The 23,497-nt window shown below is 36.9% G+C and overlaps 1 protein-coding gene across 2 annotated transcripts in view; it reads right to left on the minus strand.

Annotated features, from left to right (window-relative positions):
- Window positions 1–23,497, minus strand: part of jakmip2.S (janus kinase and microtubule interacting protein 2 S homeolog) — a 76,269-nt gene that overhangs the window by 41,443 nt on the left and 11,329 nt on the right. The gene's annotated exons all lie outside the window — the stretch shown is intronic.

Consider the following 23,497-nt stretch of genomic DNA (forward strand, 5'->3'; position numbering starts at 1 on the left):
CTAATTTACTAAAATGCAAAGTTGCGTCCAGGGTGTCGAACGCTGGCAAATTTACTTCTGCAATCAAAGCGAAGATGCGCTAGCATTCAATTATGCCTAGCGCAACTTCGTTAGAGGTCTAATTTGCATATGGCGGGAAATTATAAAGTTGAATGGACGTATATGTTGCAGCAAATACATTACATTACACAGGGAACCTTAATAAATTATATAGAGTTGTTATAATGCCCTACACATAAGCCCACTGTATAGTTAATGTTCCATATGTTAGAAAATGTATGGGGGAACCCAGTTACCCAAAAAAATTTTAAGGACTTTTGCAGGCTATCACTCTCAAAAAAGGAAAAGACACCAGCGTTTTTTGGATCAATAATGCAGTTGGTTGTGGAACAAACCCAAGGCAGCAAGTTGACTGCAATACTCTTTATTGGGAGGTAGAGTAACACAACATGTTTCGGCAGAGCCCTTTGTCAGTGTTTTTTGGGACTTAGAAACTTTTTCCACTAAAAATATGATGTAAGTAACAGAAGAATGAGGAAGATCTATGCATTCCAATGCACTTTGCCTGGTCTGAGCTGGTGAAGGCAAGTCTGACGAAACAGGTAACGTTCAGTAAAATCCACATCTTAGTGAATTTGCAGAGTAACGTCCATTCACCAGAGTGAAAATTTGCCTGGTGATAGCGTGCAAATGACGGCTAGCGCCTGTCTCTTTCGCTAGCGAAGTTAAGTCTGCGCCAGTTAGTAAATCGGCAAAGTGCCTGAAAGTGGTAACGCTGGTGAATCGTCGCCAGCGTTACTCACTTCGCCCTTTAGTAAATCTGCCCCTAGGACTTCATAAAAAGTCTTGCCATGCTAACTGGTCATTGGCCCATTAAGAATATGATCCAAAACCAGAAAGAAGATGGGCGAGCATCCTATACCTAATCCTATACTATAATAGAATCTTGACAGCGCTATATAAATAAATGATGATGATGATGACGATAATAGAAAGGTGGACCGTTTCCCATGAAACCCCTTGTACTATCACCCAGAATCGCTCTGACACAGCCCCTATACAGGATTAAAGAGTTAATAAAATGCTTCTTTGTGGTGCACTCCAGCTCAACCAGCACCAGGCAGAGTCAAACTGCATTCATGATTGAAGAAGAAATGTTAACAATGCTTATTCATTTCGACTGAGAGGAATCTTTTTGTTTCCAGAGAGGCTGTCACTGAACTGTCAAGAAGCCCCTCCAGTAAATTATGAAATACAGGGAGATTATAAAGAAGCCTCCTTATCTGTATAAAGAGGCAAATTATATACTAGACCCACAAAAAATGCTTTTGTGCTGCTGAGTTAAAGGAAGAATCCCAGTTTATTATTAGTAATAATTACAAATTTCACTTGCTTAAAGGTGTTGTTTACCTTTAAATTAACTTTTCGGATGATGTAGCGAGCAATATTCTGAGACAATTTGCAATTGGTTTTCATTTTTTATTATTTGTGGTTTTTGAGTCATTCAGCTATTAATTTAGCTTCTCTCCAGTTTGTCATTTAAACATTGTGGTTGCACTGATTTGATTAAGAGACTGGAATATGAATAGGAGAGGGACTGAATAGAAAGATGAGTAATAAAAAGTAGCAATAATAATAAATGTGTAGCCTTACAGAGCATTTGTTTTTAGATGGGGTCAGTGACCCCCATTTAAAAGCTGGAAAGGGTCAGAAGAAAAGGCAAATAACTAAAAAAGTAAAACATATAAATAATGAAGACCAATTGCAAAATTGCTAATAATTGGACATTCTATAACTTACTAAAATTTACCTCAAAGGTGAACCACCCCTTTAAGCAATTTGGTAACTAGGGTCCAAATTACCCTAGCAACCATGCATTAATTTGAATAAGAGACTGGAATATGATTAGGAGAGGCCTGAATAGAAAGATCAGTAATAATAAGTAGCCTTACAGAGCATTTGTTTTTTTAGAGGGGAGTCAGCGACACCCATTTGAAAGCTGCAAAGAGTCAGAAGAAAAAGGCAAATAACTATAAAATTATAAATAATAAATAATGAAAACCAATTGAAAAGTTGCTTAGAATTGGCCGTTCTATAACATAAAAATTACCTTATTTACCCTTTATTTACTAAATTCCAAATGCAGAAATCCCGAAAAACTGATTTAATTAAATCCCGAGGATGGAAAAGTCTGAATTAGAAAATCCGGCATCTCAGACCCGTCGAGGTTGCATATAAGTCAATGGGAGAAGTTCCATTGATTTTTAGGGTTTTGTGCAATACCCTGGAGTTTTTGGGCACAAAAACCTAAGAAATATGAGTTTTTGGGTGAAAAAGCCAAAAGAATTTTGAAATTCGGATTTTTCCCCGCAAAGCAAATTTTCAGGAAAATGTAATAATAAATAAGCGTAAAAAAACCCGAGTGGATTTGATCGGAGTTTGTAGCAGAAAATGTTAAGATAAAATCGGACTTTGATAAAGATGAATGTTGATAGATACGGGTGAGACATTTCAAAAGGTGTGTTTTTGTTCTTTTTTTCCATAATAAAATGCAAATGTGTCCCTGACTAGATTTGAGTCTGATATTTGTGGCAGCAATTTTTGCATCTAGCAGTTAATTTGGGCAGAAAAAAGACAATTGTCCATTATGTTCAACCCTTCTGGGGATTCCTCATGACCCACATAAGGGGGGAAAAACCTTGCCAACTGTACATTAACATATACTGTATATATACTGTACATTTGAAACAAACACATATGTATATATATATATATATATATATATATATATATATATATATATATATATATCTACACACACATGCAAATACGCAAATGTACTGTATATCACATACATTCATTTACATTCTAGCGTTATACTAAACTTTTGTAGCTGAAGCTTAAAGGGATACTGTCATGGGGAAAAATTTTTTTTTCAAAATGAATCAGTTAATAGTGCTGCTGCAGCAGAATTCTGCACTGAAATCCATTTCTCAAAAGAGCAAACAGATTTATTTATATTCAATTTTGAAATCTGACATGGGGCTAGACATATTGTCAATTTCCCAGCTGCCCCAAGTCATGTGACATTTTGAAAAAAAAAAATTTCCCATGACATTATCCCTTTAAGATCTGCATATCGGGGAAATATCTGCTTCGCCGCATACCAGTGATCTATAAAGAGGCAAAATTATTCTTTTATCTATGTCGCTGCCCTTTTGTATTACTTTATTAGCTGTAGGCTTGCAAAGTCTGATACTATCAGGTTTGAAGCAGGAAAGACTGAGTTTGGAGGTCTTAATGCCGGTAAAACTGAACTAGGATGGTCATGGTAAGAGAAGGACCCAGGCTCATAGGACAGGTAAGCAGCTGCAACTTGAATAGGCAGACTGGTAACAGTGAATGGGAAACAGAGACTGTGATTTGCGACTAATAATACAGTTTGCAACTGCCATCCTTCTTAATTTTACAGATAGATAAGCATTTAACACAATATTTGCACGAAATAACTTTGAATAGAGAAACACTACAGAGGAGTATTAAACTTCAATAGCAACTATGTCAGAGATATTTGACTGTTAGGTAAGTAATAGTTGCATATTATTAATATGCAGAGACTCTTGCTTTGTCTTACAAAGACAGTGTAAAAATTGAATGAATCATTTAGCATAATATCAGGGGCAGGCTGGGTCATAGACGTATTCTAAGCACACCAATTAGCAATAACCTTTTAAATGGATGTATATTAAATCTTGAATTTATATCTCTGTCTTCCATAGAGTAGTTCTACACTCCCCTCGTTAGCAAATCAATGAATAATCTGGGTTTTTACCGTAGTTCCCCCGGGATCATTAAGCATTGTTTAAGAGGAATTTTACCTCTTAAAGCCCCTTAAAAGCCAGATTGCTACTACTTTGCCTACTGGCCAGCCTTGGGGGCAGATTTACTAAAGGACGAAGTGAGTAACGCTGGCGACGATTACCAATTTCAGGCACTTTGCCAATTTACTAACGGGCGCATGTGTAACTTCGCTAGTGAAAGAGACAGACGATAGCAATCATTCGCACTCTATCGCAAGTTGAATTTTCACTCTGGTGAATGGAAATCACTACGCAAATTCACCAAGATGCAGATTTTATTGAATGTTACCTCTTTCGCCAGACTTGCCTTCGCCAGACCAGGCGAAGTGCAATAGAGTGCATAGATCTTCCTCAATCTTCGGTAAAAAGTTTAAAAGTCCCAAAAAACGCTGGTGTCTTTTCCTTTTTTGAGAGTGATAGCCTGCAAAAGTCCTTAAAAAATTTTTTTGGGTAACTGGGTTCCCCCATACATTTTCTAACATATGGAACATAAACTATACAGTGAGCTCATGTGTAGGGCATTATAATAACTTTATTTTATTAAGGTTCCCTGGACTTGTGTAATGTATTTGCTGCAACATATACGTCCATTCAACTTTAAATTTTCCCGCCGTATGCAAATTAGTGAAGACCTCTAATGAAGTTACGATAGGCATAATTGAATGCTAGTGCATCTTCGCCTTGATTGCCGAAGTAACACTAGCGAAAATTCGCCAGTGTTCGGCGCCCTGGACAAAACTCCAGTATATTAGCGTTGTCTGAGCGAATTTTCAACCTGGCGAAGTGTTGCAATGGGTGCGAAGCTGTCGCTGGCGAATTTTCACCGCTTAGTAAATTTATCCCTTGGTATCTTATGAAGAAACACCATAGCATTAAACATATCGACAAACTGTTATTTATAGTAGAAAGGAAAACAAACACAGTGTTGATTTTTTTTATCTATAGGCTCCTACTCTGTGAATTGAATGATACCTATTGTTATTGTTATTATTACATGTTTTTAAAAAATGCCAGCATGTTCCACAATGCTGTACAATAAATGGGTGTACACATTAAACATAGGATACATCTTCCACCCCCCCCAAAGATATTTTGCGCCAGACCCCTCAAGTTTTTCTTTGAGGGGGGCGGGCGCCAATCTCTTATTATGCTCTCTGGGTTTCCATATAACAGATCCTATACGGTATAGGCTATACCTGTACCAGCAGTCCTATCATATTAATGATCCAGGCCTAATGAGTGATCTCCTGGCCATCTTGGGAGCTGTAAATGGCACCGCTAATGTTCAGTATTGCCCAGGCAGCTGCTGAAAAGCTAAGCTTAGGGGTTGTTGGAAATAATCAGGTAGAAAATTAGATTTTTCTGTTATAGAATTTGATTGTAAAAAGCTGCTTCCTAAGCTACGTGTAATGTGAATCTGAATTCATTACTAATGTCTTGTATTGTGACTATTGATATTTCTTTTTTTTTAATAAATATAATTATATTTTAGTCTGTCCGTTAGCTCAGGCAGACCAGAGAGCATGTAATGTAAGTGCTACTTGGGCACAAGGGAAGAGGGCACTGATGGCATTAGGCTAAAGTTATAAAGACAATAATGTTCCCTTTACTGTAATTTGGAATTCTAATATAAAGTCACCCAGGAGTTCCATGTCAGTATAAAAGCTTGAGGCTGCACAAAACGTTCTAATCTATTAAAGCAAGAGGTACAATATAAAGGTCATTTATTACAACAAGTGCTTTGTGCAAAGTGCAAATTTGGACAAAAAAACTATACAAAATAAATAATGAAGACCAATTGATAAGTGGCTTAGAACTGGCAATTCTATAACACACTAAGGGGCAGATTCACTAACTTCGAGTGAAGGATTCGAAGTAAAAAAACTTCGAATTTCGAGTAGTTTTTTGTGCTACTCGACTATCGAATTGGCGTAAATTCGCCTGAGTAGAATGATTCGAATAGATCGAGCGCAAAAACGCTGCGACTATTCGCCATTCGATAGTCGAAGTACTGAATCGAGCGCAAAAACGCTGCGACTATTCGCCCATTCGATAGTCGAAGTACTGTCTCTTTTAAAAATACTTCACTGCCTACTTCGCCACCTAAAACCTACCGAATTGCTTTAAAAGCCTATGGGAAAGTCCCATAGGCTTGTTTTCCAAGTTTTTGATAGAATAAAAAGGCATTCGATCGAATGAAAATCCTTCGATCGAATATTCGATCGAGCGCCTATTCGCCTGGCGAATATTCGTCAATTCGACTATTCGCCAGAACGTAAATTCGCCCGAATTGCCTATTCGATTCTATTCCCCAGTCGATTTTCGAGGGATTTAACCCTTGATGAATTTGCCCCTGTAAGTTAACTTAAAAGTCCCAATAAAAAAGAGTAATATAAATATCACAGAGATGTATTATATGTGCTGCAATATTTACAACCAATGTTCGTGCCGAGAAATCAAACTACTTGTTTTTAAAAACAAATTATTGCTCTCTGAGCATTTCAGATTCCCTTGTGTCAGCTCCATTTCTCAGCGTGTGGCACCTAAAGTAGATTGTGTGTGTAAATGTCTTTGGTTTAATTAACAAAATGTTTCTTCCCCGATCCATTCTGGCAATAGATCACAAATAAAATGCAAGCCATTCAAATTGACAAACAGGAAAAAGATTATCCGTTTAAGCTCGCATCTGCCCAGATACATTGCACCAATATAATTGAGCATTATTTTATTATACATGTAAAGTGATACGACAATAATCACCTATAAAAAATAAAGGCCAAAATAAACATTAGTGCTTTGTGATATACAGTAATAAAAGGCCCAATAAAGTAGAACCTTAGGGCCTTGTTTATCAAAATCCCAATTTGTCGGAAGAATTTTTATAAAAAAAAAGTCAGACCAAACCAGAATCCACGATTTGATCTTATTTATTATTAAAAAGCACAATTTAATTGGGATCGTTGACAAACTCGATAAAATTGAGTTAGAGTCCTGCAGCGGGTTGGGTACCCGCGGGTTACCCGCAAAAAAAGTGGGCACCCTGCGGAATGAGGGGAGGATTTGCGGGTCTCATCTAAATTTCTTATCTTATGTTATATTGTCTATATATGACTCCTTTTAAAGTTTTACAAAAGTTGTTTCTGCCCGCCCACTTTTGGTGATGTCACTTCCGGTTTGCAGCACCATCACTTCCTGTTTGATGGAGGTCGGCGGGTTGCAGTTCTGGTCGCAGTCCGGGTCTTAGAAATTGGTTCCGCTCAGGACTCTGAATCGAGTAAAAATCAGAATTGTATGATTTTTTCTAACTTTTTTTCTGAATCGTTAGATTTTTTTCGGATTTCTGCCCAAAAAGTCCTAAATAGTCAGATTTCCGGGCTAATTCCAGGGCAGACCACAGAATAAGATAGGGACCTCTGCCAATGACTTTTATACAACCATGGCAGGTCTGAGATGCCGGATTTTAGATTTTGGACTTTTTCCATCCTCGTGGGATAATAATCTCGTAAAATTCGAGTTGTTTTTCCACTATTGTAAAAAAAAATACAAAATAAAAAACTAGCATTTTTCAGGTTTTTGACATTCGGACTTTAATAAATAACCCCCTTAGTCTAGACTAGAGTGAATTTTGGCATCAGGCTGTGATAGACAGCTTCGCTCAAGGTGAACTGGTTAATCACTGAGCAGATAGTACTGTAATGCATCAGCAGACAATGAAGCAGGCAAATATTTTAATTCCATTGGCTGTGGGGAGTCACATGCTTCCCTTTGATTATTTAGAATTTGATACCACTGCAGTAGACGGGTCTAGCTTTCTGCAATCACACACAAGCTTTTTCTTATTCTTGTACACAGCCTGACATTTCATAGCATAAGCCATTACTGTGCCAGCCTCGGGGAAGCATGGTGTTCATTCATGGCACTATTCACATGACATAAAGACATCCTTACATTTCCTTAAATATGAAATTGTAGTTTTATCTTGAGAAATGGTAAATATAAAAAAAAAAGGTTTACCTCGGGGTAAAAGATAAAAAGGGAATGTTGGACACAACACAAAAGGTTTGATTATACAGGTATGGAACCTGTTATCCGGAATGCTTGGGACCTGGGGTTTTCTGGATAAGTGGTCTGTCCATAATATGGATCTCCATATAGTTGCAAAAAAGGATCAGCACTACTCAGGTCTTTGGGGGTGATCATATGTATGGCCTCAACTCATATCCCCAGATGTTGGTACATCTCTTTTATTTCCTTACATATGTGATAAGAGGACCAGCAGTATGTGTACCCCCAGTATGTGTATTCCCAAAGATTAGGATTCAACTACAACTCCTAACACATGTAGTTACATAAAAACCCACAAATTCTACAAATACTATCAAGTGTCTATCACCCATGATATACTATACTAATCATTATCGTGTAATCACAATTTAACTGCTTTAATATTCATACCTAAATACTAATAAATTAAATCCAAATAGCATTATAATAAAAGTAAAAAAAATATTCAAAAATGTTCCAGGATAAAATGACTGTGATGATTAAAAAATCAAAAATAAAATAAACTTCCCAAGTCCAAAACCCACCCCATAGGCCATTAGGCATTCATCTTGCTAGAAAAACATTAACCCAGTGTTGCTGTGAATTGGAACTCCATATCTTAAGTCTACTACAAAGTTGTTTAAACATTAACTAAACCCAATAGGGTTGATTTGCCTCAAATAGGGATTAATTATACCTTTGTTTGAATCAAGTAATATATACAATTTATTATTACAGAGAATAATGAAATAATTTTTAAAATTTTAAATTTGAAGGCAATCTATGAGAGATAACGATCCTGTAATTCAAAGCTTTCTTTTAAACAGATTTCTGGATAATGGATCCCATACTGATATATATATATATATATATATATATATATATATATATATATATATATATATATATATATATATATATATATATATTTACAGTATATACAGTATATAGGTTGGATGCACAGTGATGCTATAATAAACATTTGGGGGCAAACTTACTTATGGTCGAATATCGAGGGTTAATTAACCCTCGATATTTGACTGTCGAAGTTAAATCCTTCGACTTCGAATATCGAAGTCAAAGGATTTACCGCAATTCGTTCGATCAAACGATTAAATCCTTAGATTTAATCCATCGATCAAATGATTTTTCTTCGACCAAGATAGCAAAGCCTATGGGGACCTTCCCTATAGGCTAACATTGACTTCTGTAGGTTTTAGGTGGCGAACTAGGGGGTCGAAGTTTTTTTTTAGAGACAGTACTTCAACTATCGAATGGTCGAATAGTCGGAACGATTTTTAGTTTGAATCGTTTGATTCGAAGGTCGAAGTAGCCCATTCGATAGTCAAGTAGCCAAAAAAAAAAACTTTAGAAATTCGAAGTTTTTTGTTATTCCATTCCTTCACTCTAGCTTAGTAAATGGCCCCCTTGGTGATTTACAGAGTGCTGGTCCCTCTTGAACAGTTAGGTTTAGTGTATTAGGGTTAGGGTATTAGGGTTTTGGTTAGGGTTATGGGTATTAGGGTTAGGGTTAGCCTTTTTCAAAGTGTTGAATCACCATACAGTGCCCACTCAAATACTGTGCTGTGGCGGGAAATGTGCAATTTAAAACTGTAATATTAAAAAATCTCATGTGTCAATACATAATTCGTGTATAAAAACAATTCTTCGTACCACCTCGATTCACATTCCCTACCAATTTAACTTTTTTTATAATGCCATTACATCGTTCTATGTCATTCCGATGGCTCGCCAAGTATATAAAAAATAAACAATACAATCGATCGCTTCAAAGTACACTCTGTCAATTAATAATCAAATACTTCCTAAAAAGCGACTTGTAGGATCACACTTGTTACATTCTATCACTTCAAAACATACTGCCTCTGACTTAGCAATAAATATAAATATATATATATATATATATCTATATATATATATATATATATATATATCTATATATATATATATATATATATATCTATATATATATATCTAGATATAGATATATATATATATATATATATACGTTAAGCAGCAAAGATGACAGCACTCCAAGGAAAAATCAGCAGGACAATTTTTCTGATGCAAAAAATAATGGTTTATTGGTTCCAACGTTTCAACGTTCGTCAGGGAATTTATATTTATATATCTTTGATTGTTATATTTGGATTGGGTGGGCAATGTTAATGACAATACATCAGTATTAAATAGGATAATTAAATAATAAGTACAGGAATGGGACAAGTTATCTGGAAACCCATTTTCAAGAAAGCTCAGAATTACAGAAAGGCCATTTCCCATAGACCCCATTTTATCAAAATAAACCAAATTTTGAAAAATTATTTCCTTTTTCTCTGTAATAATAAAACAGTACCTTGTACTTGATTCAAACTATCGAACTAACTATTGAAGGCTAAACCAGCCTATTGAGTTTGATTAAAGGCTCATTTATCAAATGTCAAATTTCGAATTCATGTGAATTTTTTTTAATTCGAATATACTCACAAATCGATTGGGAGGTTATTTAAGAAAAAATGTAAAGGTCTAATATTCGATCGAATGGTTCTGACCCTGAAAATTCGATTCGTATTTGATTTGTATTCGATTCATACGAATTGAGTTTTTCTCCCAAGAAAAAATCCAATGTCAGGAAATCTATTAACATCTCCAAATGGCTCAAAGGACCTCTGCTGTTGACTTGTAAATTAACTCGGCAGGTTTTAGGTGGCGAATATTCAAATTAGGACTGTTTCCATGGTCGAGTTGTGATACATCGAATTTACATTTGAATAGGGGGATTACAATTCGAATGTGTGAATTTTAAAACTTGAAAATTCTAATTTACTATCCAACCCTTGAAAAGTCTGCCCCTTAATGTTTACATGATTTTCAAGCAAGAAAAGATCCATTATCTGGATCAGTTATCTAAAATCCCAGGTCCTGAGCATTCTGGATAACAGGTCCCATAAATGTACGACGTTTCAAAATGGTCAGCTGTTTGGATACACACAGGTGATTTGTTGCTATTGGTTACTAGACTTCTGTAGTCTTTAGAAACTGCTTCAAATAGTCTTAGTATTTTAAAATCATATTACTAAAGGAATAGCTATGAGGTAAAGGCACTATGGCTAATTTACTGCAATAAACCATAGCTGCCAGTCTTTCTGCACCCTGGCCTGGAACAAACATTATTGTGAGCTCTATGGGACAGGGTCACAATGGGGTTTGTAGGGGATGCAGCTTACAATGGCATTATACAGCTGCAGTAGATACTTCAAAGATATAGGAATAGTGATGGGCGAATTTATTTGCCAGGCAACAAATAAATTCACAAAATTGCAGAGAAAATTCACCGGTGTCAAACTGTTTTAAAGGTGCCCATTGACTTTAATGCATGTCAAATTGTCAAAAATTCTCAAATTTTTCGCCATTTTGCAAATTTCGCTGGAAGTTTGTGAATTTTTCGGCGAAGCGAAAGGGGAGAAATTTGGCCATCACTATATAGGAACAAGAAGCCTGCAACTGCTATACCTCTATGGTGGACTGATACAGAGTTTCCCTTGCAGGTATTCTAGTCTTTATGGTCACATGAAAAGAAGGGGCTTTGTTATCTAACTCATTTGAATTTTTACTACTTTAAAAAGAAATGTTTGGGTTTGAGTATCATAACATGATCCTACAATTCCATCTTTAAAAACTGGAACCACACTCACAGCATTTTAGTAGGACGATGCCCCTTCATGGCTTCTGAGTGCAATAACAGGATAGTTGAGGAGGGGGATACAAAATAATTGAATTACACTTTAAAGGAATATACTATACGCCCCGAAAAATGTAGATCTCTATAAAAAATATATTGCATAAAACAGCATGTGTAAGCAACATGTGTAAAACCCTGCTTCATGTAAATAAACCATTTTCATAATAATATACTTTTTTTTAGTTGTATGTGCCATTGGGTAATCATAAATAGAAAACTGCCATTTTAAAAAATAAGGGCCGCCCCCTGGGACAAACCAAACAAACCATACATGAGCCAATTAACAGACAGAGTTGTGTCTTTTGCTTCCACACTTCTTCCTGTTACAGTTAGGGCTGGAGTATTTCTGGTCAGGTGATCTCTGAGGCAGCACACAGACCATCACGAAATGGTAGTTCAAGGCAAGAGATGTAAAAGGTCAATATTTACTTAAATATATATTCCATATGTAATAAAAGGCACTAAGTTTGCCCAGGAGCAGTAACCCATAGCAACCAATCAGATCTTTGCTTTTAAACAGGTAACCAGTAAATGCTGCCTGCTGATTGGTTGCTATGGGTTACTGCTCCTGGGCAAACTTAGTGCCTTTTATTACATAACCACCTTAGACAACCAACGTTGAACCAACGTTGATATTTTTTGAAACATGGGCTACAATTTCTATTGTGGTCGATGTAAAAACATTTTTAACATCTACCTACATGACCTTGACTTGGCGGTTCAAATTTTTTCTGAGTATTTTCATTAAAAAAAAGTCCCACCAAACTAGAATCCATGATTGGACCTTATTTGTTATTAAAAACAATCACTATTTAATCGGATAGGGGACAGACATGAAAAAAAAATGAGAGAAAATCAGAATCATTCGATTATAACAGTGCTTTACAAATAAAGTTATACCTACCTGTTACTCCTGCCACTTTTGTTGCAATAAAATCTGTTTTGCTCTAAAGTACTTGCCATTCTATGTTGCCAGTTCAGTTTCCTTTTGGTTCTCACTAACCCTTAAAGGAACACTAACAGAAAAAAATGAAAGTGCTTTAAAGTAATGAAAATGTCATATACTGTTGCCCTGCACTGGTAAAACTGATTGCGGTTTGCTTCAGAAATACTGCTAGTTTATATGTAGCAATGGCGGAAAATGAAAAAAGGCTATATGGCACAGATTAAATAGTGGATAACAGATCACACCATTATGTTCTACAGAGCTCATCTGCTGTGTAACCTGAGTCTTTTCTCAGTTGAATGTCTCCCCCCATTGCTACACAGGAGCTTATTTATATAAACAATAGTAGTGTTTCTGAAGCAAACACAGCAGTTTTACCAGTGCAGGACAACACTGCATTATATTTGTATTACTTTAAAACAATTTGATATGTTCATGTTACTGTTCCTTTAAAGGCTCGTGCTGGTTCATAGAGGTCCCAGGTTTCTGAAACACATTTCACTTACTCACAGTTATATATCTTATACCATTAAGTTATTCTTATCTGTGTTGTATGGGGAATCCAAAGGTATTTAAGCAGTTCAATCTATTTTTCTATTTAAAAACCTTTCCTGGCTGTCAGAAAAGCACATTTATCAGTGCTAATGCCTGTGTCAGTATGTCATATGCCCTATAGAGTGATGTGTACAGTGCTACACAGCAGCAGCTTAAACAGTTTAAAACAGTTCAAACACTATCACCTTTCCTAATCATTGCTTCTCAATGGAAGTAACATGCTGGGAGAAAGCAGTTGCCAATTATTTTAAAACTAGGGGCTGGAGGTACATTTTACACTTTAATAAAGTGCAAAATTCAAAAGTGTTAGTAACAGTTATCTGTACAACTGCATTCGATAAACCAGTCCTTAAAGGAGAACTAAGCCCTAAAAATGAATATGGCTAAAAATACCATATTTTATATACTCAACTTATTGCACCAGCCTAAAGTTTCAACTTGTCAATAGCAGCAATGATCCAGGACTTCAAACTTGTCACAGGGGGTCACCATCTTGGAAAGTGTCTGTGACACTCACATGCTCAGTGGGCTCTGGGCAGCTGTTGAGAAGCTGAGCTTAGGGGTCGCATATTGTGAGTGGGTCCCTAAGCTCAGTAAGTGACAGCAGCACAGAGCATGTGCAGTGAATCGGCAGAAAAGAAGACGGGGAGCTACTGGGGCATCTTTGGAGACACAGATCTTCTCTGCTAAAGGGCTGTGGTTGCCTTGGGCTGGTATCGAAGCACAAAAAATAATGTACAACATTTCTAGCTACTTCTTTAATTAGACTTTAGTTCTCCTTTAAGCAGCTGTATTAGTAATGTTACTTTTAGAGACAAAATTACAGTCACCTGTACACAAAATATATAACCCCATTTTGGGAAAAAGACTAGGCACCAAACTGAGATCTTACAAGGCTGTATATATATATATATATATATCACAGAAGAAGATGGTTAGAAAGAAGACTAGTTCTTTTCACTGCAGCAGTGAAACAGCGTTGTTGGTAGATATAGTATGCCTTTGAAAGCATATAAATCCAGAAATAATGACTAGATGGATGGCTAACATAACAGGCTAATTATATAAAGATGATTATGGAGACCTTCTGGATCTGTACATGCAGGGGGGGGTGGAGAGGGGGGGTTGCATTGCAGCATTTTTCCGGGTCCTCTTTGTGTAGCAGCTTCTTAATGTAACTGCAGAGCAGAATGTTAATGAGAAAGTTAACATGGCTGGTCGGAAAACGTAATAAAGCTGCCACTGCAGATGGAAGGCAAAGGACTCCTCTAGGGACCCGGAATGTAGCACTACAGTCGATGTATCTGAGAAATGTATCACTGATCTGCATATAGAATTTGTGGAACATCAACATGTTTTGCTCTCCTTGTACTATTTTACACATCGGGGGTTATTTATCAAGGTCCAAATATCCGAACCTCGAATAATTTGTCGTTTTCAGCGCAAAAAGAAAAAACTTCAAGATTTATTTAAGTCCGATGGTCTAAAAACTCAGAATCCGAAACCCCGGCATCTAAAAGCTCTCGAGGTCCTGTATAAGTCAATGGGGAAGGTCCCAGTGTCTGCGCTGATGTCTGTACCGATATCCAAACAATTCTGCCATTTGGGGAAAGCTCTGAAGTTTGCCCAACCCTATTTTTTCGACCCTATTCGTCCATTCGGAAATTCGGAGTTGCTCGAAGTTTGATATTAGAAATACTGAGATAAATTCGGACCTTGATAAATAACCCCCTATATCTTCAATGCATGACATTTGTGTGTGGCAATGCCAAGGGTGACCTGAGTCAGGCTTAAGGCAAGTCCCTGTATTAAGTGTAAAATCTCTCAGTGCGACTTGAAAATCCAAAATGATTTTTTGTAAATGTTATTGCAATTGAAAGCTGGATTTGTTTTCCCCTTCCTGTTCTCTGGTTCTCACTCAAATAATGTAGCAGCATTTACTGGTCACCTGTATAAAACTATGTGCCTTTTATTACATATGAGACAAAGAGGTGTGTTTTAATTTCATATAGGTGTGTCTACACATATGGACATCTGCCTTGAACCACTTAGGGGCATATTTGTTAAGCCTCAAATTTTTCTGATTTATTATGCTCCAAAGCTGCTAAAAATTCAAATCTGAAAATACTCCTGTTGAAGTCAAGTAAAAGTCAAATGCAGATATTCCTTTTACAATTGGAATATGTTTTTTCTTCAAGATTTTCAAGGGTTTTGGCCTGTTTGACACTGGTTTTTGTTCGAAATCTCTAAAAATTCAAGTTTTTTGGGGCAACAATTTGAAAACAATTGCACAATTCGAATTGTCACTCAATTTGGTCAAGACTCTTCCTGCATATACAATTTTCATTTGGATTTTATAGTAAATTAAGCCAAATCGTGTATGGGAGTTAGGTCAAATTTTTATTTTTAAAGTAATAAGAAAAATAAGAGTTTTAATAAATACCCCCATAGTGTGCAAACACTAATGTGACATTAGCTCTAACAGCACACTTACACCCAACCAAGTCTAATGCTGGCCAATACAAAAGTATCTACCGTATGGGCATTTTGCTAACACAATTTCACACTGATTACAAATGTCCCATGTAAACTTCCCAGGCAGTAGTTTGAATTACAGAATCAAAAAAATAAAGACAAATTAAAAAAAAAAATAAGAAAAAAAATATAAAGGCCAGTTAATATGTTGCTTTAAACAGGACACTCTATAACATACTAAAAGTTAACTTAAAGCTGACCTAGAGATTAGGTTGCAAAACTGACTCCCAAACTATCCTTTGGTAATATCTAAAAAGAAACATTAATAAACAATGGAAGAACAACACCAAGGGGCCAATTCATTAACTTCGAATTTCGAAGTGTTTTTTTGGCTACTTCGACCATCGAATGGGCTACTTCGACCTTCGACTACGACATTGACTTCGAATCGAAGGATTCAAACTAAAAATCGTTCGACTATTCGACCATTCGATGTCGAAGTACTGTCTCTTTAAGAAAAATTTTTTACCCCCTAGTTCGCCACCTAAAAGCTACCGAACTCAATGTTAGCCTATGGGGAAGGTCTCTATAGGCTTGGCTAAGTTTTTTTGGTCGAAGGATAATCCTTCGATCGTTGGATTAAAATCCTTCAAAGTATTTGCGCAAAATCCTTCGACTTTGATATTTGAAGTCGAAGGATTTTCATTCCCAGTCGAATATCGAGGGGAATATCGAATTCTAATTTGCATATGCAAATAAGGGGTAGGGAGGGAAATCACTTGATGTTTTGTCACAAAACAAGGAAGTAAAAAATGTTTTCCCTTCCCACCCCTAATTTGCATATGCAAATTAGGATTCGGATTCGGTTCGCTATTCGGCTGAATCTTTCGCCAAGGATTCGGCCGATCCAAAATACTGGATTCGGTGCATCCCTATTTACAAGTCTAACAGCAAGATGCAAAGTGCAAACAACTGTCAGAAAGCACAATGTTTTTGTTCTGTGCACCTTCTGTCCTGCTACAGTATTTATGTTAACGTTCATAAAAGCTACAATCTTTGGACTTGCAAAATGGAGAGCAGTGGATTGTGCCCATTTATGTGTGCATCTTGTATGCTTGTTTGTGTCTATAAATAAATAAAGGATAATTTCACCTAAACTTTTCTGCAGGGGGAATGTATTTATAATGGCACTTAAAACAGAATTACTGGTGTTGTACTTGCATCTCTCTGTGGTGGGAATAGGAAAGCCATTTGACTGAATCTAGTCTGGATTTTAGTCTGAGTTTTAAAAACTTTACAAAAAGTGGTAATAGCTAGAAAACAACAACACTGCCTAAAGTGGAGTTAAGTGAAGTTAGCGCCCCCAAAACATCAGTAAGTTACCCCATTCTACCAAGATATATTGTCATTGCTCATTAATTAGGGTCTTATTGGGCCCTAACTACTCCTGGCCCCCTGCAACCACAGAGTCTACTTCCTCTGTTTTTACACCCTGATCAAAAGTATGTAATATGTAAGTAAGCACAAGAGCACTGAACACTCCTATCAGCATGCTGCAGTAACAATGACAATATTGCTTTTGAATTCATAGGTGCACACAACCAACAGGCAACACCAGCACCACAACAATCATTCTTGAAAACCACTGTAGACCAATAACAAGTTAAAAAAAACTTTCTCTGTTAGTAGCAAGGCCTTAGGAGCCAGGCAACTTAAGCAGAACTGTCTGGCACATCCTGAAAGCTCAGAGAGCCCTAATACTAGAGGGCAAACATCATGCTGGCACAAACCATAGATATTAGGCTTCCCAGTGCTGATTGTTTGTTGTTAAATAACAATGCCGAGCATGCACAGGTGACTAGTAGAAATAAATAATAATTGCTAGGGGCCTTCATAATTGAGATCATGGTGATGCAGTATTAAGTTCTCATTTTCCATCACTACTGGCAGAAGCTGAGATCGAAATGTGTAACAGAAGCTACTGATATATGGGCATGGATATGTTATGGTTACGGCTGATCTCGGAACAGCTCTTCATCAGAACTTTATCAGCTTTTTTTCAAATGTAAAAGATTCACCCTACAACAGCCATGCTGCCATCTCACGCTGATATTAAAGTGGTGGTTTGGTCGGATAACAAGATAATGTATATTTATGCGCCTGTGCCAGAAGTGTCAGGCAGTTTTTACTGAAGTCAAGGGTACATAACGAGAGTAATATTGACACATCCTACCTCATCTGGTCTCAACCTAAACAAAACATTTTTGTCACTTTATGGTAGCTGGTGGCCAAAGTTCAATGTGGCAGAACAATGGGCAAATCTGGCCGTGTTGCCTGTCAATGACTATAATGGAAATCTTCATGACTGTTGGTACAGGCACATTTCAGCCCCAAGATGCTCAAGGCTAGTTATAAGAGAATTGGGGCAATGTCAAATAGATTTTATAAATACTCCAGCAAGCCCAGCTTTCTAACTTCTTCTATACAGGAAAGTACACAAACACAGCTAGGGGCAGATTCACATATCGTTGAATATCGAGGGTTAATTAACCCTCGATATTCGACCTTCCCCATAGGCTAACATTGCACCTCGGTAGGTTTTAGGTGGCGAAGTAGGGGGTCGAAGTTTTTACTTCGACTATCGAATGGTCGAATATTCGAACGATTTTTAGTTCGAATTGTTTGATACGAAGTCGAAGTAGTAGTCGAAAGTCGAAGTAGCCAATTCGATGGTCGAAGTAGCCAAAAAAAAACATTTGAATTTCGACGTTTTTTTATTCTATTCCTTCACTCGAACTAAGTGAATGTGCCCCCTAGTGTTCAAGAAGAACTACAATAAACAATGGAGTGAGTGAATGGCTTTTATTCATATCTTTTCATGATATGAGATAAGGTAGGGCCCCTGACCAAATTTTGGGCATCCCTTTAAAAGTTGTAAAACCACTGCATTATAATCAATGACATGGGACATGGCTAGATTTAGAGGGTTTTTTTGCCAGCAGAAAAGTGCTAGAGGAGAAAACATTTTAGGATCTGTTAATGGGAAGTTTATATAGTATATATACTTGGAAATGGTGAATTTATTTCTCTTCATATAATACCATTTTGTTTCGCTGAGTTGGTTTATGCTTTCTTAAGGGAATCTGGAGTAAGTAGAAAAGGTCTATAGCTGTAAGCGCTTTATAAGGCTACATTTGGATCCAATTGCTACTGCTTGATATACAATGGTTTAAAGCCCAGGCACTTTATAGTGAATCAATCTATACAATGTAGCATAATAAGGTAGGACAGATTCATTTTTCTCATTGCCACTAGCAATTTAATGCATGAAAGTACAGACATACGGGTGAGTAGAAGACAGTATCTAACTGTGCACTTGGGCCTAGTTTTTCAATATAGAGCTCCACGGTTCAGTGCAGTACATCATTTTACTTAAATACTGGCTTCTGTGTGTAACAAAGCTTCTTACAAAGGGCTAATTAGGTGCAAAGTTCTTCTAAGTTAATGAATAGTATCTTTCAATAAATATGTATTATTCATTTTTTTATATGTCCTTCTATATTGTTAATCAACAAATAAGTTACAGTGACTCAGCGCCAAAGGAGACTCTGTTCTAAGTTACAGCAGTTCTTATATTCATTTTATTTTTGCAACAAAAACGGTGAGTACATTATGACTGTTTGTATTATAGAGGGGACAGAACCTTCTTTTAATGATTACTTGCATTTTTACTGTTTATGAGCACAGACTGTTATGCTCTTAGATAAAGCGTTTTCCATGGACAATATTTGCAAATGTGACCTCAAGATGAGCTCAGAAGGCCTCTAGTACCTGATACTAGAACATACTCTACAAACTAAAGTCCTAGTTCAGTTGTGTCTTAAATTGTTATGGCACATAACTGATGTGCCAGTTCCCACAAACAAGTCTTTGATTTCACTCCTCATTTAATTTCTGGATCTGGTTTCTGGGTGATCCCCTGCACCTTGAGCAATGCAGGGTGCTGCCATGTGGTCACATGATCCCCTGTAGCACACCAATCCTGGAATTTACATGATCTTACTTAAAGGCAGATGAACTATATGGCATGTGTCGGATCTATTACCTGGAATGCTAGGAAGATGCCATTTTCTAGAAAAGCTACAACATTCCTTATGGCTATTAAAAATCACATTATTTTGCTATCTAAATGCTGTCTTCGTTATTATCTAGTACAAGGCCTGTTATTAAAGGGCCTATTGGAGCCTGCTGGTCTGTAATGGCTTTCTAGATAACAGATTCCATGTCAAATAACCCACAAATCATTATTATTCCAGGGCCTCAGCTGTCGTCCATTGAAATACACATACACACTTAGAAGGGCATTTGCAGTATTAATATTAGCAGAAAAGGATCCATATACTGTAATTGTATTGATTTGCTTAACATCTGGCACACTTGGAGAGAAAGGGCCTAAGCAAAAACACAGGGAAGCCTATTTATCAAAGGTTGAATTCATGTGATTTTCTTTTAATTCGAATATACTCACAATTCGACTGGGAGATTATTTAATAAAAAAATTGAATGTCTAATATTCGATCAAATGGTTCCGACCCAAAAATTTGAACCGTATTTGATTCGTATTCGATTCGTACGAATCGAGTTTTTCTCCAGAAAAAAAAACGTGAATGTAAGGAAGGCTATTAACATCTCCAAATGGCTCAATGGAACTCTGTCATTGACTTGTACATGAACTCGGCAGGTTTTAGTTGGCAAATATTCGAATTAGGACTGTTTCCATGGTCAAGGTGTGATACTGTAAGGGGGTTATTTATTGAGCTCTGAATACCAGAAATCTGACAAATTTTGATTTTTCGGACCTAAAAAAAATCTGAATTTTTTGGGATTTAATAAAGTCAGATGGTATGAAAACTCAGAATCCGAAAACCCTGCATCTCAAAGCTCTCAGGGTCCTGTATAAGTCAATGGGGAAAACTTCTGGGTTTTTACAGAAAGGCAGATAACTTCAGAATTTTCAGGCAAAGGTCCAAGTTTACCCAACCTATTTTTTTGAATGATAAATAAGGTCCATTTGGGAAATCAGAGTTACTCCGATTTTTATATTAGAAATACTGAGATAAATTTGGAGCTTGATAAATAACCCCCATAATCTCACAGTCAAATTTACATTCAAAAAGGGGTATTAAAATTAGAATGTGTGAATTTTGAAACTTGATAAATCTGCCCCTCAGTGTAAGAATGCCTGTTAATGCTTTTAACCCTGCTGCTATGTGCCTGTGCTGGGTCTAACCCTGCTTTTTCACTGGAGCCTCTGAGTTGAGGGTGAATGCACTGTTGGTCTTGCTGCTCGGTCGCTGGCAGTTTTTCTCTTTCTTGATATATATATATATATATATAGAGTTAGCATATAATTTAATTGTGTTTGTTTTTGTTCATTTAAGCCTTTAATGAACAAGATGATTTATTTATGTTAGAACCATACAATGAAATAATGCCAATCTTATATTGAAACCATCAGAATAATCTGAACTACAGGAAAAATATTCGAATTAGGACTGTTTCCATGGTCAAGGTGTGATACTGTAAGGGGGTTATTTATTGAGCTCTGAATACCAGAAATCTGACAAATTTGGATTTTTCGGACCTAAAAAAAATCTGAATTTTTTGGGATTTAATAAAGTCAGATGGTATGAAAACAAAATAAAGTCAGAATCCGAAAACCCTGCATCTCAAAGCTCTCGGGTCCTGTATAAGTCAATGGGGAAGGTCCCAGTGTCTGCGTTGCTGTCAGTACCGATGATTTCGGGATTTTGGTACTGACAGCAGGCCTGTATTATAGAATTATAGAATCTAGGCCTGTATTATAGAATGAGTGACCTTGCCAGATTTTCCTGCCCATTAATCACATATGTTCTTCCCAACTTGCTGTCATATATATATATATTTCTGGATTTGCCTGGCTTAGGCTTCACAAGGCAACTGCTGGATGGATGTGATAATTCGGATGTGTGACTGAACCAGGAGCACAGGGAGGAATTTGAATGGGAAGGATTTACATTGGCGGTTTGGGATTTCATGCCAGTTGCTCTGTTTGGTTCTGATTTTACTACTTAGCAGCTGACGTGCCAAATGCGACATTGAAGTCGTTCCCAGCACAGCACGAAGTGGGGTGGCTGAATCAAACAAAATGTAAAGTAATTAATACTGTATAACATAAAAATATTTGCCTTTAGAGTCCCCAAATGCCATGGATATTTATGAAATCCTGGACCACTACATACTGCTTTTTGCTTGGCTAAGTCGCTAATGAATATCAGGGAAGATTCTGAGATGCTGTAGTGCAGGTAATGTTTGTGCTTTTGGATCTATCCAGAGACAAATTAAATGGCATAATTCTTTCTTCAAGCTATAACCCAGCAGTACTAATATGGATCTCTTATCGTTTCCTTTAGGAATATGAATTATCATTAAGAATTTTTAAACCTATTTAGTGGCAATCCTACTGGAAGAATAACCTTTAACCAAGGAAAATAACTTGCCCTTTTATTTCCTTGCCACATGAGTGACCTCAAAGTCCTAATTTACATTAATTACAACGTGACATGCATAATCCTGAATAATAACACTGAAAACATTTACAGGAATTTGAAGCGGATCCCATTCTCAAATAATTATTTTTCTTTAATACAATTACACAAGCAGCCTCAGGGAATAAATGTTAAAGGGCACCTATCACAGCCAAAATCAAATACATATGAACAATCTGACCAGTACAAGCTAAACACGTTTAATCAAACTACATATATAGTTTTTTGAAAAAACTGCAGGTTTTAAAAAAAAATCCCTTACTTTGTCAATTGGGTTATTTGACTGAGGGAGGCCATACTGAGACTATAACAGACACTCTAATATGCAAATTTCAGGAGCATGCTCAGATTGCTTTGAGTATTCTACCCAGAATGCCTTGTTTAAGTAAACTCCTCCACTAGAAGTATCATGAGATTTCCCTATCTTGTCCCCTGCTGGTAAAATCATTATGCAAATGAAGGGCACACAGTAACTTCCAGCAGGTGGCAGCACTACTGTACAGCAGCTAACACACAGGTTTGGCTGATTTGAAAATAGCTTAGAAGGGTTGATAAGCAAGCAAGGAATTTCAACTGAGCATGTGTGAGATTTCAGAGCTACAGTTGGCTGGGAAGATATAGGTAGGAGGAGCCAGTGAAATCCAAGATGCCTGCCTCAGCTAGAACTGCAGGGGAGATAGGGCAGATCTTGCAGAAGGAATAGTGAGCTGATCATTTACATTATACAAACAATTCTAACTGTTTTAAAAATCGGATTTCTTGAACTTTCACATAGTGTATTTACTTAGGAAATGATTTTGGTTCTGAAAATGGTCAAAGACGTGGCAGTCCAGCAACAAAGTGATAGTGGGAGCACTTATTGGTACACAGCCACGCTTCTGCGTGCTGCAACGCCCAGACCGCTATCCCAAACGGCAATCCAGGGCAAAATCAATGTATAGGAACGGAGCACCGCAGAGCCAGAATAATATGCTTAACGCGTTTGGTGACTCACTGCCACTTCATCAGAAGCTTCTGATGAAGTGGCAGTGAGTCACCAAACGCGTTAAGCGGGCAGCCCCACAGGAGAGATGCTGCTGTCATTTTTAATGGATTTATAATAAATTTTGACTTTTTTAACATATTATTCTGGCTCTGCGGTGCTCCGTTTCTCTACACTGATTTTGCCAAAGACGTGGCAGTCTAGCTTTCAATTCATGGTGGTATAGTCCGTCAAAGTAGGCACAGATTCCTGCCCTTTAAATATTGTTCTGCAAAGTGTACTTTG

This window comes from Xenopus laevis, chromosome 3S (genome assembly GCF_017654675.1).
Source record: "Xenopus laevis strain J_2021 chromosome 3S, Xenopus_laevis_v10.1, whole genome shotgun sequence".
NCBI classification, from domain to species: domain Eukaryota; kingdom Metazoa; phylum Chordata; class Amphibia; order Anura; family Pipidae; genus Xenopus; species Xenopus laevis.